This window comes from Rattus norvegicus, chromosome 15, assembly GCF_021556685.1.
Source record: "Rattus norvegicus strain SHRSP/BbbUtx chromosome 15, alternate assembly SHRSP_T2T, whole genome shotgun sequence".
Taxonomy (NCBI): domain Eukaryota; kingdom Metazoa; phylum Chordata; class Mammalia; order Rodentia; family Muridae; genus Rattus; species Rattus norvegicus.
Window position 1 is genome coordinate 2037084 of NC_141548.1, and position 14857 is coordinate 2051940.

Below are 14857 nucleotides of genomic sequence, written 5' to 3' on the forward strand. Positions count from 1 at the left end.
CCTGTGGCTAAGCTCTACCTTGGTCAGGTTTCCCTGATCTTTAGCTTTACCAAGGACCTCCCATCTCTTCATATCTTACCACCCTTCCTTCCTTCCTTCCTTCCTCCCTCCTTCCTTCCTCCCTCCTTCCTTCCTTCCCTCCTTCCTTCCTTCCTTCCCTCCTACCTCCTACCTTCCTTCCTCCTTCCTTCCTTCCCTACTTCCTTTCTTCCCTCCTTCCTTCCTTCCTCCCTCCTTCCTTCCTTCCCTCCTTCCTTCCTTCCTTCCTTCCCTCCTTCCTTCCTTCTTTCCCTTCTTCCTTCCTCCCTCCTACCTTCCTTCCCTCCTTCCTTCCTTCTTTCCCTTCTTCCTTCCTCCCTCCTACCTTCCTTCCCTCCTTCCTTCCTCCCTCCTACCTTCCTTCCCTCCTTCCTTCCTTCCTTCCCTCCTTCCTTCCTCCCTCCTTCCTTCCTTCCCTCCTTCCTTCCTTCCTCCTTCCTTCCTTCCCTACTTCCTTCCCCCTTCCTTCCCTCCTTCCTTCCTCCCTCCTACCTTCCTTCCCTCCTTCCTTCCTCCTTCCTTCCTTCCCTACTTCCTTCCCTCCTTCCTTCCTCCCTCCTACCTTCCTTCCTCCTTCCTTCCTTCCTCCTTCCTTCCTCCTTCCTTCCCTCCTTCCTTCCTCCTTCCTCCTTCCTTCCTTCCCTCCTTCCTTCCTCCCTCCTACCTTCCTTCCTCCTTCCTTCCTTCCCTACTTCCTTCCCTCCTTCCTTCCTCCTTCCTTCCTCCTTCCCTCCTTCCTTCCTCCTTCCTTCCTTCCCTACTTCCTTCCCTCCTTCCTTCCTTCCCTACTTCCTTCCCTCCTTCCTTCCTCCTTCCTTCCTCCTTCCCTCCTTCCTTCCTCCTTCCTTCCTTCCCTACTTCCTTCCCTCCTTCCTTCCTCCTTCCTTCCTTCCTTCCCTCCTTCCTTCCTCCTTCTTCCTTCCTTCCCTCCTTCCTTCCTCCTTCCTTCCTCCTTCCTTCCTTCCCTCCTTCCTTCCTCCTTCCTTCCTCCTTCCTTCCTTCCTCCTTCCTTCCTCCTTCCTTCCTTCCTCCTTCCTTCCTTCCCTACTTCCTTCCCTCCTTCCTTCCTCCTTCCCTCCTTCCTTCCTCCTTCCTTCCTTCCCTACTTCCTTCCTCCTTCCTTCCTTCCCTCCTTCCTTCCTCCTTCCTTCCTTCCCTCCTTCCTTCCCTCCTTCCTTCCTCCTTCCCTCCTTCCTTCCCTCCTTCCTTCCTCCCTCCTACCTTCCTTCCCTCCTTCCTTCCTTCCTTCCCTCCTTCCTCCTTCCTTCCTTCCCTTCCTTCCTTCCTTCCCTCCTTCCTTCCTCCCTCCTACCTTCCTTCCTCCTTCCTTCCCTACTTCCTTCCCTCCTTCCTTCCTCCTTCCTTCCTTCCTTCCCTCCTTCCTTCCTCCTTCCCTCCTTCCTTCCCTCCTTCCTTCCTCCTTCCTTCCCTCCTTCCTTCCTTCCCTACTTCCTTCCTTCCTTCCTTCCTCCCTTTCATCCAGGCACCCTTTTGTCTATTCACTCATCCATCCATCTTTCCTTCCAAGTAGGATACAATCAATCACTAAAAAGTACATCCTTCTATCCAGCTACCCACACATCACTGCATCATTTCTTCAATCCATCCATCTATCCATCATCCTTCCATCCTATTGGTGCATATTGGCTGCTCACCATTTTTCAAGAATTTGTGTATTTATTTTATTTCATCGTAATAATAATCTTCAGCAAGCTCTCCAAATCTGTTTGCTGAGGCACACCAACATATGTTAATTTATATAGTATATACTCTTACTATCATACTTAATGTGTTCATACAATATATACAATTCCTTTAAACAGAAGATCATTAAGGAGATGTCATATGATGTCTCAGGGCTTTTCTTGTAAAATATGCCCTTACACTGCATTGAAAAAGCAATTTAAAGATCTGGTTCCAATTTCAATTCAACACTTGACTTTAATAAGTTAACAATAACATAAATATTTACTCAGGTGGATGTATTAATTTTCTACAGCTATGGTAACAATTTTCCACAAAGCTGATAGCATTAAAAAAATGAATTATTCTCCCATGGTCTGGAAGCCATGAGGCTAAAATCAGTATCACAGTGATGAATAGGAGGCATTGACAGGGTCATATTCCCTCCCAGGGTTCCATGGGAAAATCTCCCCACTCCTGCCTGCTGCCACCAAGACTTGGCTTATAGCCACCTTGCTTTCTGCATCCATTGGCTATTCCTCTTTCTGTGGTTGTCATGTCTCTTTCTTTCTCATGAACATGCTTATGATTGTATCTAGGCTCTACTTAAGTAATCTCCTTACCCCAAAATTTCTTAATCTCCCACCTGTAGAATGTGTTTCCCATATGAGGAGACATTCAAAAGTTTCAGAGATTACAGTGTGGTGCATTTGGACAAACATTCATTAACAGGTATCACAGAATGCATGGGATATGGATGGCTGCATTATTGTTTGTTCATTCTTACCATGGTAGCCATATAAGCACATTAGCCAACAATATTCATGGAGATACGTTAATGTCATGGGTTAACCCACTTTTCTTGGTATCACTAACCAAAATGTGTGGCAATCTTTGATTTTGAAGCATTTTGAACATACTAGGGTACAGGCAGAATGACAATTCAGGGCAAAGTGACATTTGGCCATTCCCACTGACAACTTCCCCTCTCTGGAAAGATTTGGAGTAAAACAGTAAGTACATCATGTTGGTCCAGTTCAGTGTTCAACAACACAGAGGCATCAATATCAAATGGTTCAGATTACACAGAAAATTCTAGAGTAAGCACACTGGCTAGCATCCTCCAGAAGCATCCAGAACACTTTGGTAATAAGTAATTAAACAGAGCCAGGCATGGGGGTACATGCCTTTAATCCCAACATTCAGGAGGCAGAGTCAGGAAGATCTCTGAGTTTAACGCCAACCTGGTCTACAAAGTGAGTTCCAGGATAGCCAGCACCACACAGAGAAACCTATCTCAAAAACAAAACAAAACAAAAACCATAAACAAACAAACAACAACAAAAACACTAGAGCAACTAGAAGAAGAAGGGAGGGAAGGAGGGAGGGAGGGAGGGAGGGAGGAAGGGAGGGAGGATTTGTATAAAGAAAATGGATAATTACCTCCAGCAAACAACCTTGGGTTGAAAACAAAAGGGGAGTTGTATTTAATCCTCAACTTATAAACAAGATTATAGAGGCCCTGTTGTCATTTAGGGATTTAATAAAAAATAAATCTTAGAGCTGACTCCCTGCCACCAGAAACCACAATAAAAGTTGTAAATGCTAAAAAGAACTGAAGAGGGGAAACTATGGCCAGTGCCTACTGCTCCAATAGACTCTGAGGAGGGCCCAGAATAGACCTACATCTGCCACACGTGCTCCTGAGAAGATGGGCATCTGAGGCAAGTGGAGATGCTGCCTCAAGCTTACCATTAAACATGGGTACAGCTTATACGACGTATCCATGTGACCTTACGCAGCCTGGACTCCATAGCTTAGTTTTCTTATGTTGGAGATTGATTTAATAAAAGCATCTATTCCAGCCATTGATGCTAGCATGAAGGGAGATAATCAATGCAAGCAGCATGTAGTTATCGAGAACCAGCTTGCACTTGGATTTTAGTCATACCACAGTGCCTCCTCCAAAAGATGTTCTAGGAAGCAAAGAAAAAAGATACATGTGTTTACACACGCTTAGACGTATGTGTGTTTATAAAAATACACCAGACATAGGTATAATGTAAAGAGAACATGTGTGCCCAGCATCTAAAAGGTACTCACTGAAACTGAGCTTTGGTTCCTAATTTGAAGTGGCATTCAAGGGTCACGAAAAGTCAAGGGACCAAGGGAGAGAAGAAATTCCTCCTTCCTCACCCTGATGAAATGCAGAAACACTACCAATCTCCCATAGACAGAAGTCACTTGATCAAATGTCAAAATATGAGATGTTGGGCCCTGCCGACAAGTGTTTCTACCCACAACAGCACACATCAAAAGTAGCCAATGCTCTTTTAGAAGAAAGGTCCACCTTGACTTGCAAAAAGAAAAATCATTTGGAAAGTATCTTTCAGTATCTGTCAACCTTAAGTGTTGTGGAGTCTTTCTGTTCCCATTACATTATGGGGTCTATACCCCACCTCCCAACACCTTGTGTAGAAAAAACAAAAATCCAGTAGAAATAGCGACAGTCAAGTGACCCTGCTGAAACAGAAAAGAAAACAATAACAAACAAATCTGATCATCCCTCAGTTCCAATCATTAGATCTCTCAAGGACGGATGGCTGTGTGCTATGAGCTAGGAAATCAATAAGCCTCCCCTAGGCTTCCTTTCTACTGATCTCAACTCTGTGCAACAACTTTGATGGACATCTCCCATGGACAACTCTCATCATCCCCTCAACTATCCCGTGCCAAACACACAAGTATGATACAGTGTTCAAATTCTAGCACCCAAAATACAAATTCAATCAATCTGCAGGAGAAAAGAATGCTATGACATCAGTCAGAAGGTTAGAACAGGGGAGGTGAGACGTTTAGCAGACCCTGAGTTGGTAGATAAAGTAAGATGTGTCTATGAAGGTCTGAGGACAGGGACCCTAGATCACAGCAGAGAGGAATAGGAGTCCTACTGAATTCAAGGCTAGAAGGCTGGATTTGCACATTATTTGGAGAAGCTCTTCCCTTACCAGATCTATACAGACCTGTAAAACCAGTTCACTATTCCATAGCATTTCCACTGAATCAAACAAGGTTGCTTGGACTATACTGATCCGGACCGTGTACATTAACCTCACTGTTTTTATTTTCTAAGAAGGTTTTCTTAAATACTTGTCTTTTGTGAGGAACTAAGTACTAGGCATGAAAGAATATTTCTAGTTGTCACTGAGCCACGAGGTAAGAACGAGAGCCTGTGGTTTATTCTACCCAGGAGCTGCTCCACAGAGCAGAGCTAACCGCCATGTCAGAACCCTCCAGAATGATCATTCTCCTGTATTCCCTCTAGGTCTACGTGTAGTAACTCCCACAGAGTCAAAAGCTCTCCCGTCTTGAGTCCCTGTGTGATTTGAAATGATCAAGGATTCTCTGCCAGTCTATGTACATATGGCACAAACAAAAATTGCATCTTGCACCCTGAGGCACTGGGGGTTATCTGTTACTCCAGCAAAACTTAAATGAGCCTAACTAATCTATCCAATTAAAAGCCTGAAATTAAAATTGTTGCTATAAGTATTTATCCTAGTATTACAGCTAAAATTGCCATCCACAACAAATACTCTTTTTTTTTATATGTAACTCTCTGTATTTCTCAAGATATAGCAGGTACCGTATAGCTGGAGTTAATCTATATACATCCATTACTCCACCCAAGGGCTTTCTTCCAAGACAGCAGTAGCCATCTCCATAAAAATGGAGAAGAGAATAGGGCTTACATCCAGTTTAAAGAATAATTTCCTGATGCAAAGACTCTTAAGCAAAAAAGATCAGGCCATAAAGGTCTGAGACAATGTTTTAAACAACGAAGTCCCAGTTACAGAAATGGACTCAGTCACAGGACTGAGATTCCACCCGCAGGAGACCAAGTGGAGACGAACCCCCTAGGATCCTGAATGGAAATAACCAAAGACTTTTCAGGTCAGTTAGCAGAGATTTACTGCAGGATCAGAGACAGGTGAGGCTGCAAAGGCTCAGAAAAGAGGGCAGGGGAACAAAAGGACAAGGGATTAAAGAGTGAATTTCTTAAGGAGCTCTGTCTGGGGCAGCAGAAATACAAAAACATACGAAGGTATGTGAGAGCTCTCAAAACAAATGAAGCAATTTTAATCTATTCGAAAGTAATAAGAGTAAGAAAGGGATAAAATAAAGCATTATGCTTTAATCAAGTGCTGTAATGATTTGCTATTGGAAGCCTTTAAGCAAATAGTATCAAGCAAAGAAGTGTCGTAAATATAACACTCGATATTACTTGTGGTATTTTTTTTTAACTCGGAGTCATTAAGAGCAAGACCTATCCCCTGTCTAGTTGTTCAGTCATGGAACCTTTGTCTGGCAGAGACATGGTCAATGTGACCTCTAGTCTCACCTGTTCAAGAACAGGTCCTGAAGCATCAGCTGTATGGGCCTGACTTACAGGAGGGGGCAAATGGTGTGTGTGGCATACTGCCCTTCCCCCCATCCCCCCCCCAGCCCAGGACACAGCCAGTGAGGCTCACACCAATGGAAGGGTGTATTGATGAATTAGCGGTCAGACAGTGACTGTCATTGGTAATAACTTCTTATTATGTCAAGGAATTTACATGCAGATCAGTGTTAGCCATGCGGACTTGCGCATCCCCGCCATAAATCACTATCGATTGGCACACTGATTCCTCGCCATACTTAGGAGCTATAGACAAGGTTGCAATATCATCTTAAATACCTTGTCACCGCCCTCCATACGCAGCCAGCATTACAGAAAAATCCCACATGGCTGTCCCGAGCACATACAGCATTGCTTCTGTTGTCATTTGGGGGTGGGCAGGCAGTGGAGGTAAATGAATAAAATGTTTCTGTGTGCAAAATCTACCTGAGAGATTCCCCACACCCTATTAGAGATTAAAAAATGGGAATTCCTCCATATCCATATTGAATTCCTGTGTGCAAATGCGAACGTTGGCAACGTGCTGCTCTTAATCTGATTTATGCACCAATTTATTTTATACATTAGGCACACTGTATGCAGCCTGACTGATGCATAAAAATTTCATGCAAAGAAAGGACTCACTCCCATGCAACTGCCTGTCAGTTGTTATTACCTCTTGTGGTTCGCATCCTACGGTGCGTAGGACAAATGACTCCATATACCAAATGCATTTTGCCCACTATACAAACATTTTGATCTGTTTCTATTTCCCCTCGGCTCTAACTCCAGAGAGCTAAAGAACACTAGATCTTAACTTTCCAAAATCCTTTAATGATACAAAATGCCTACTTATGCAGCGTGCCTCTCAAATGTTCACTGTTTAACTGTATCTCACTCGTGCACACGTGCACACACACAGACACACACACACACCACACACACATACATGTGCACACACGTACACACACACACTCAGGGCAAAGCAAACAGAGACAGGTATTCACATAACCACTATATGTATGGGTGTTTCTGATTAATTTTGTTGTGGTGTTAAAATATTTTTTCTCTACATATCAAGACCACCATGTGGTCCCTGTTGCTTTCCTAATTACCTTCCCAGGGTTATAGTCCCTCAGATATCACTAACAGAAAAAAATCCAAACAGACGAGAAACCCTTTTTTAGGGGTGGGGTAGGATTTTTCGTTAGGGAAAAACCAACTAGAAAAAGCCTCTTTCTGTATTTTCCTTTTATTAGAGGTCTCCTTTCATCCAAGAAATATGGGGCCTGAAATAAATTGTACTATCCTTCTCTCTTTTTTTTTTATTCAAATCCTTACCGGAGCCAGGCAGTATGCTAATGAAAACAGGTTGATAAATGAGTCCCTGATATTTTCCAGACATTTTTCTCTCAGAAGTGCTCTAAACTGATGTAGCTCAAAGAGAATAAGGCGCATTAAGTCATTATATCAATTTTTGTTACCCAGATACTTCAGTCCCAGTTAAGCGCTGACAGCCAATATAAAACAAGGCAAGGGCATCATACGGATCCATCGATCAAATCTTGTCGTAGATAGATTGCCTATTACACAAATAGAACTCGCGGATTCAGTTTGTAGTTTTATGCTCTCCAATTAAAGGATAACAGGGTACTTTCCCATAAATCTACTAATTGCAACAGAATTAATTTAACAAATTTCTCCACGCACAGAGGAAAAAGTGATGGGTTAAGCTAATGTAAACTAGCAGAGATTGTCACAAAGAGGTTCCCATAACATCCTTTCCCTCTACCTTGATTGGGCAAGGTGTCACAAGTATTTAGCTACAGTGTGGCTCTCTAGCAACAGACAGCTGACAAGCATGACACATTGCCCAAATAGGACATAATTTATGTGTGGTACTTTTCTCCCTCACTCCCCACTGCCCCCACGAAGGATGAAATAACTCCCTCTTTGCATCTAATTAGCGTTTCTCTCCAAGAGAAGCTGTTTTCCCGAGTCAGAAATATTACAGCTAGGAGTCCCTCCACACTGCTCAGCCAACTGGAGCAATGGAGTAAAGCGCAAAGAGGCTTGTGGGAGTTCAAAGGCGGATGTGGCGCCGGGCTCCTGCTTCCGGCAGGGTGAATGCAGCCTGGGGGACCTACTGATGCATGATTCAATGCACAGGTGAACAAGCCCAGGTGCTAGGATCAAAGTAGACGATCCCCAGGCGCAAAACAATTACCATGATTGATTTCATCCATGTTACTATATATGCGTGTGATCAAATGTAACACTATACCACCAAATTAAATGCAGCTATTACACATTAATTTAAAAATTTGAAATAATGATCGTTCCAGTTAGTACGTATTCGTGCATACATACTGCATGGTGTGTGTGTGAGAGTGTGTGTGTGAGGAGTGTGTGTGAAAGTGTGAGTGTGAGTGTGTGTGAGAGAGAAAGAGAGTATGTGAGTGTGTGTGTGAGAGAGAGTGTGTGTGAGTGTGTGTGAGTGTATGAGAGTGTGTGTGTGAGAGAAAGAGAGTGTGTGAGTGTGTGTGTGTGAGAGAGTGTGTGTGTGAGTGTAAGTGTGTGTGAGAGAGTGTGAGTATGAGTGTGAGTATATGTGTGTGCATGTGTGTGTGAGAGAGAGTATGAGTGTGTGTGTGTGAGTATATGTGTGTGCATGTGTGTGTGAGAGAGTGTGTGTGAGTGTAAGTGTGTGTGAGAGAGTGTGAGTATGAGTGTGAGTATATGTGTGTGCATGTGTGTGTGAGAGAGAGTGTGAGTATATGTGTGTGCATGTGTGTGTGAGAGAGTATGAGTGTGTGTGTGTGTGTGTGTGTGTGTGTGTGTGTGTGTGTGTGTGATCAAGATCTGTACTTCTTGATCTTTGAGACAGGGCCTCGTATTGGCCTGGAGCTTACTGATAGGGCTAGCCAGAAAAACCCAGAGAACTTCCTGTCTCTGCCTCCCTGGACAGGGATTATAAGTTCATGTTACCACATGTCACTTTTGCATGGGTTCTGAAAGTAAAATCAAAAGGGCTTGTGTGGCAAGCCCTTTGCTGACTGTACCTTCTCTGACAATACTAAGTTATATTTGAATAACAAAGAAAGGAAAATGTCATAGGATTTCCTGCCAGTTGGGTTCAGTGTTCCAGAGGCAGAACTGTAATGAGGGCACAGCAGATACCACAATTATGTAAGGAGGCCCATACCGACACCCACCATACCGACGCCCACCATAATGACACCCACCATACCGACACCCACCATACCGACACCCGCCATACCGACACCCGCCATACCGACACCCGCCATACCGACACCCGCCATACCGACACCCGCCATACCGACACCCGCCATACCGACACCCACCATACCGACACCCGCCATACCGACACCCGCCATACCGACACCCACCATACCGACACCCGCAACAGGCTCAGACAACTCAGTGCAAGGCCAAAGGAAACCGTCTGCGAATAGGGAGACCATTCTTCAAATTTGGAAAAACAGTCCACATTTCCTTATGCTAATTTTTCCTATTTTTTTTCAAAATGTTTCAAATTTAGGCTTCATTTTAAATATCACACATCATTGTGTCTTCACTTTTTGGCAAGACATTTTGAATGCAAAATTTACAAAGTGAAGAGCCCCTGTGCAAACAGCACACACCACTTCTTGCTGAAAAGGGACACGTTTAATCTCTAGAGGGGACAAGTGAGGCCAGGGGCCAGGGAGAAGAGCAGTGACTATGGGAAGAGATCCAGCCACGGTACAAGGACCACTATGGTGTCAGCATACCCTGCTTAACACCTGCCATCTCTAAGACCCCCTTCTCCTCTTGTGAGGTCATTCCTTTTAATACGGGAGAAAAGGCTCAGGTTGGACCTCTTTCCTAAACCCTTTTCAAATGACCCCATTTTGCCATGAATACTTCTCATGAAAGAATGAATCCCTGTCACATCACCATGAGTTAGCAGGAAATCACATTAGGATAAGCTCCACGTGTCTTTTGTGATGTGGGATTGGAACAAGGGAAAGAAGGTTATGTGTGTACAACTTTAAACTCGACAGAGCTTTGTAAAAAGGGCTGAGTCCAGAAAGAGATGGTGATCCTTTAACAATCAATCTCCAGCTAGAAAGAAAAGTGAATGAGCACACATACACACATACACACAGACACACACATATACATATACACACATACACACATACACACAGACACACAGACACACACATATACATATACACACATACACACATACACACATACACACACATACACACATACACATACACACATACACACATACACAGATACACATACACACATACACATACACACACATAAACACACATACACATACACACATACACACATACACACACATACACACACATACACATACACACATACACACATACACACACATACACATACACACATACACACATACATACACATAAACACATATACACATACACACATACACACATACACATATACACATACACACATACACACATACACTCACACCCAGGTGTGCACATGACATGTACAGTCACACACAAGCAGGCATAAGCGCACACACTAACACTAGACAAACACAAATGTACTTTCAAGTAAAAGACATTTAGGCATAAACACTGAACCCAAGTTCAGGAGACCTGAGTAACACCCTGCTTTGATCCTAATGAATTGTGTAAACTAAGGAGCCCTCCCTTATCTTTTCAGGGATAAGGCAGACGCAGATCTCAGAATTAGACCTAAAAAAGGCTGCAATATCTAACTACTAATTTTTCAAATGCATTTTTATGTGGAATCCATTTCCCTTATATCTTTAATGCAGAACAGAAGGAGTCACATCACAGAGCAATGCAGATATTAAGGGTAAGTACTATTTAGTGACATTTCTTATGTGGACATGTAAACATCTACGCACACAGAGAGAGGGATTTAAAACATATTTCTTCATGCCAGACATAGTCAAAAACATTGAAAGCCACCCAAGCAGCCCAACCCTGGGATGGCCTATGGATGCCCTCAGTAATAGGACTGTAAGTCTCCATGAAGAGCTGGCTTGGAAAGAGCAGCTGTAGCTTCAGAAGGACCAGTACAGAGGTCTTTTCTCCGACAGAAGCTCATCGGTCATTTCTGATGACAAGGACAGAATGATAAAGACCTCTTCTGGGGATGGACACCTATCTGTGTGCAGATAACAAATGCCTTTTCTAGAAAGGACCCCGTGGGTGCTCCCTACACAGAACCTCAGTTTCAGACATCAGGGAAAGGTGGCGATTCCATCCTGAGGGAGACCACTCTCATCCACTGACCATTACAGAAGGCAAAAGCTGGCCCTCTACCAATGGAGACAAATACTTCCACCAGTACCCATGACGAGAACGTAGGGGTTAGGAGTCTAAGAAGGGGGCTGAGAGAAGGATCACATGAGCTCAGGAGCCTGCTGGCCTCCTGTCAAGAATTCATTAAAATAATAGCCCTGCCCCTTGAGAAGTGGAGGCAGGAAAGGATAGGAATTCATGGGCATCCTTGACTACATAGTAAGTTTGAGGCTACCCTGAGCTACTTAGAACCCTGTCTAAGAGAGAATTCACTAAGATAACGCCACGAATAACTCCAAAGTCCTTTGCTGACCCAATAGCTCAACAGAAACTTTTTTTTTCACTTTTCACTGAGTCTTGTCCCAAGTTCAGAGCTGATATCCTGGCTGGAAGGAAAACCTAAAACAAAACAAAAACTAGTTTTGAATTATAAACAAACAGCCCGAATTGAACTTTTTTGGAAATGGAGTACTTAATTTGGCTTCACAGATGTTCTCTCATTTAAATATCTGGTTCATGGCAGGCCTGGAGACTGCATAATGTTACAGAAATAAAGAAGGAAACTGCCATCAACAATAGAACTGAACGGAACTAGAACTCTCAGGCCAGCCAGGCAGCAAATATCTCGAGCACCTGTCGTGTGACAGACACCAGATGTTAGAATTCAGCACAAACACAGAGGTGTCCCTAAGTCTGCCTGAAGAGTTTGTGGTCTCACTGGAAACAGAGCTGACTGAAGCCCACTAGATAAACAGTATCATAGGGAAGGTGTGAGAGTGGTAAGGGGCTATCAGTTAGCCTGGGGTCTAAAGTAGAGGCCTCTCTGAGAGAGACACATTTAAGCTGAGACCTGAAGATGTGCAGAAGATATATAAAAGAAGGCCAGAATCGTAACAAGGGCAAGAAGTGAGCATCTTCAGCCCCCTACTACAGTCCCAGCATCCTTAAAACCAGAAGTCACATCTGATCTACCTTGCTACCCTAGTGTCCTAAAATCCAAAGCTGTCAATGGACACTGAAGAATGAAAGATGAATAAAACTATACATGTGGATGGAATCATCTGGGAAACTCCTCTTGGTCTGCCTTTCCCCAGGGAGGTGACCCTCCACCTACAGGGATAATGTGGGGCCATGAAAGGTAGCTTGGTCCCCAGTTGAGTTCAGGCTCGAAGCCTCAGAGACCCTAAGGGGATAGTAGGAGCTTCGCCTGTTCCTGGACACCAGGCCCCTGTCACTAGCCTCAACCCCCCATAGGTTGTGGCCATCAGTCACATAAGGGCAATGCCCCAAGCCCCTTCCACATGTAGAGGACATGATCTATTGTCCCGTAGGCTCAAGACAGATCTCCATTTTAATTAGATACCTAGAGGCCTCGAGGGGTTAGCCAATAAGCTTTTTATCCTAGACATTCCTCCCTGCAAAAGGTATTTAATCTCAGGCCCACCCTGAGAAGTCGAGTATTGTTTTATACATCCACTTTCCACCATGACAACAAATGCCTTAAAACCATGAGCTGCCTCTTTTTTTTTTTTTTCTTTTTTTCGGAGCTGGGGACCAAACCCAGGGCCTTGTGCTTCCTAGGCAAGTGCTCTACCACTGAGCTAAATCCCCAACCCCGAGCTGCCTCTTTTCATCGGGATCCACTGTGGAGAGGATGGAGAAGGCCTTAGTCTATAGAGCCACCATCTAACCTCCTGTAGAAGGCCTCAACCTCCACCAAGATCACGCCAAGGACTCTCCCTGAGGGACCAGCTGGAGCTCCTCCTCCTCCCTTCTCCTGCTCCCTGGCCTGGCCTGATCCACCCTACAGGCCTCCACTCCATTCTCAGCTCTTCCTCAGTTTCTGCTGTGCCTGGATGTCCAAGAGTCTGAGAACCTTACGCCCCGGGCCTCCTTGCAGTCCCCTCCCCAGCCAGCTCCAGCTGTCCCACACCTCAGACTGAGCTTTCCCACCCCAGAGCAATGATCGAGGGCTTCCCTATGCCCAACACCAGCCCAGTGACTAAGCAGCCAAGCCCGTGGGCAGAGCAGACGTGGGACCCATAACCGTACAGGGTCACATCTGAGCACATGTACACAGTAATGAGGAGATGGAAAGGTGGGAAATGTCTCCTCTTTGGTGGAACCAGAAACACCATCATGCCAAGCTCTTCAGCTCTGTCCACCAGCCTTGTGCCGCTGAACCAGGAAAAAGTTACTGAGTCCACACCCTGATCTGGCGTGGTGTAGTAGTTCATCATCCCCAAAGTAATTTTTTCTGTGGTTCCAGCTAAACAAAGCAACTTCTAAAAAATTTTTAAAAATAAATGCCTGTCTCAAATTAAAGGACTTTGTGATGTTACAAGAAAGCAGAAAGCAAGAGTTAGGCCACACTGAAAAGGAGTGACTCGTTGGTGACATGCTGACTGCGGCGTCACGTGGTCTTACAGTAAGATGTTGAACTGGATGGCCCCAGTGTACCTTTAAGCCTGGGAGACTGGACTATTGGGTTAAGAACTTGTTGCTATTCGTGTTCTATAGAGAAAGGTAAAGTGAAAAGGTAGGCCCCACTTTAAAATGGCCACAAGACAGAAAATCATTTTGGTGACTGTCACAAAGGGCAGATGTAAGAGATAAAGTAACTCACATTTAGAATCCAAGACATGAGAGATCCTCTGGTCTGACTCAGCCCATAGATTCCAGAGTCCCTCATATAAATCTCTTCGGCCGTTTCTCTCACAGACTGATGAGTTTTAGAGAAGGAAAGAGACGCTAGTATTCCTTCATACTGCCCTTTCATTTGTTTCCCAATTTATCTTTGCTCAACAAGACACTTAAGGCAGACATTCTGATTTCTGGGTTACCAGCAATACCAGGGCTGATTGCCAAAGCTCTTGCAGTGAGGACTGGAGCCATGCTTCAGAGGGGATATGCTTACCACACAAACATAAGAACTGGGATTCCAATCCCAGAGCCCACATAAAAGCTGGTAGGCATGTGGCACGGCCAGTAATCCCAGTGTGCCAGACACAGTGACCGGGAATGCCCAGAACAAGCCAGCTAGCCAGATTAGCCAAAATGGCAAACTCTGGGTTCAGTGAAAGACCCTGTCTCCACCTTGGGCCTTTACATGTATACACACTTGCCTACACATAAATATACCCATGTATGCCAACACACATCCACACAGACATGCACACTACACACATATATATGTACTCAAAAAAAAAATCAGGTCAGGAGTGATGGCACATGCCTTTCATCTTGGACTCAGGAGCAGAGACAGGCAGATTTCTATTTCTGTGAGTTCTAGGGCACCCTGGGCTACATAGAGAGAATCTGTCTCCAAACAAAAGCTCTTACATTGGTTCTTTCAAAGAGT

The 14857-nt window shown here is 44.4% G+C and overlaps 1 protein-coding gene and 1 long non-coding RNA gene across 2 annotated transcripts in view; one reads left to right on the forward strand and one right to left on the reverse strand.

The window, feature by feature from the left end:
• Lrmda (leucine rich melanocyte differentiation associated) overlaps window positions 1-14857 on the reverse strand; it is a 1059497-nt gene that overhangs the window by 807317 nt on the left and 237323 nt on the right.
• The window catches only part of LOC148000665 (uncharacterized), a 228895-nt gene continuing 220062 nt past the window's right edge, over window positions 6025-14857 (forward strand). Inside the window, exons 1-2 of the long non-coding RNA XR_015638200.1 lie at window positions 6025-8717; window positions 8847-8981. This is a non-coding gene — a long non-coding RNA (uncharacterized LOC148000665). The remainder of the gene's footprint in view (window positions 8718-8846; window positions 8982-14857) is intronic.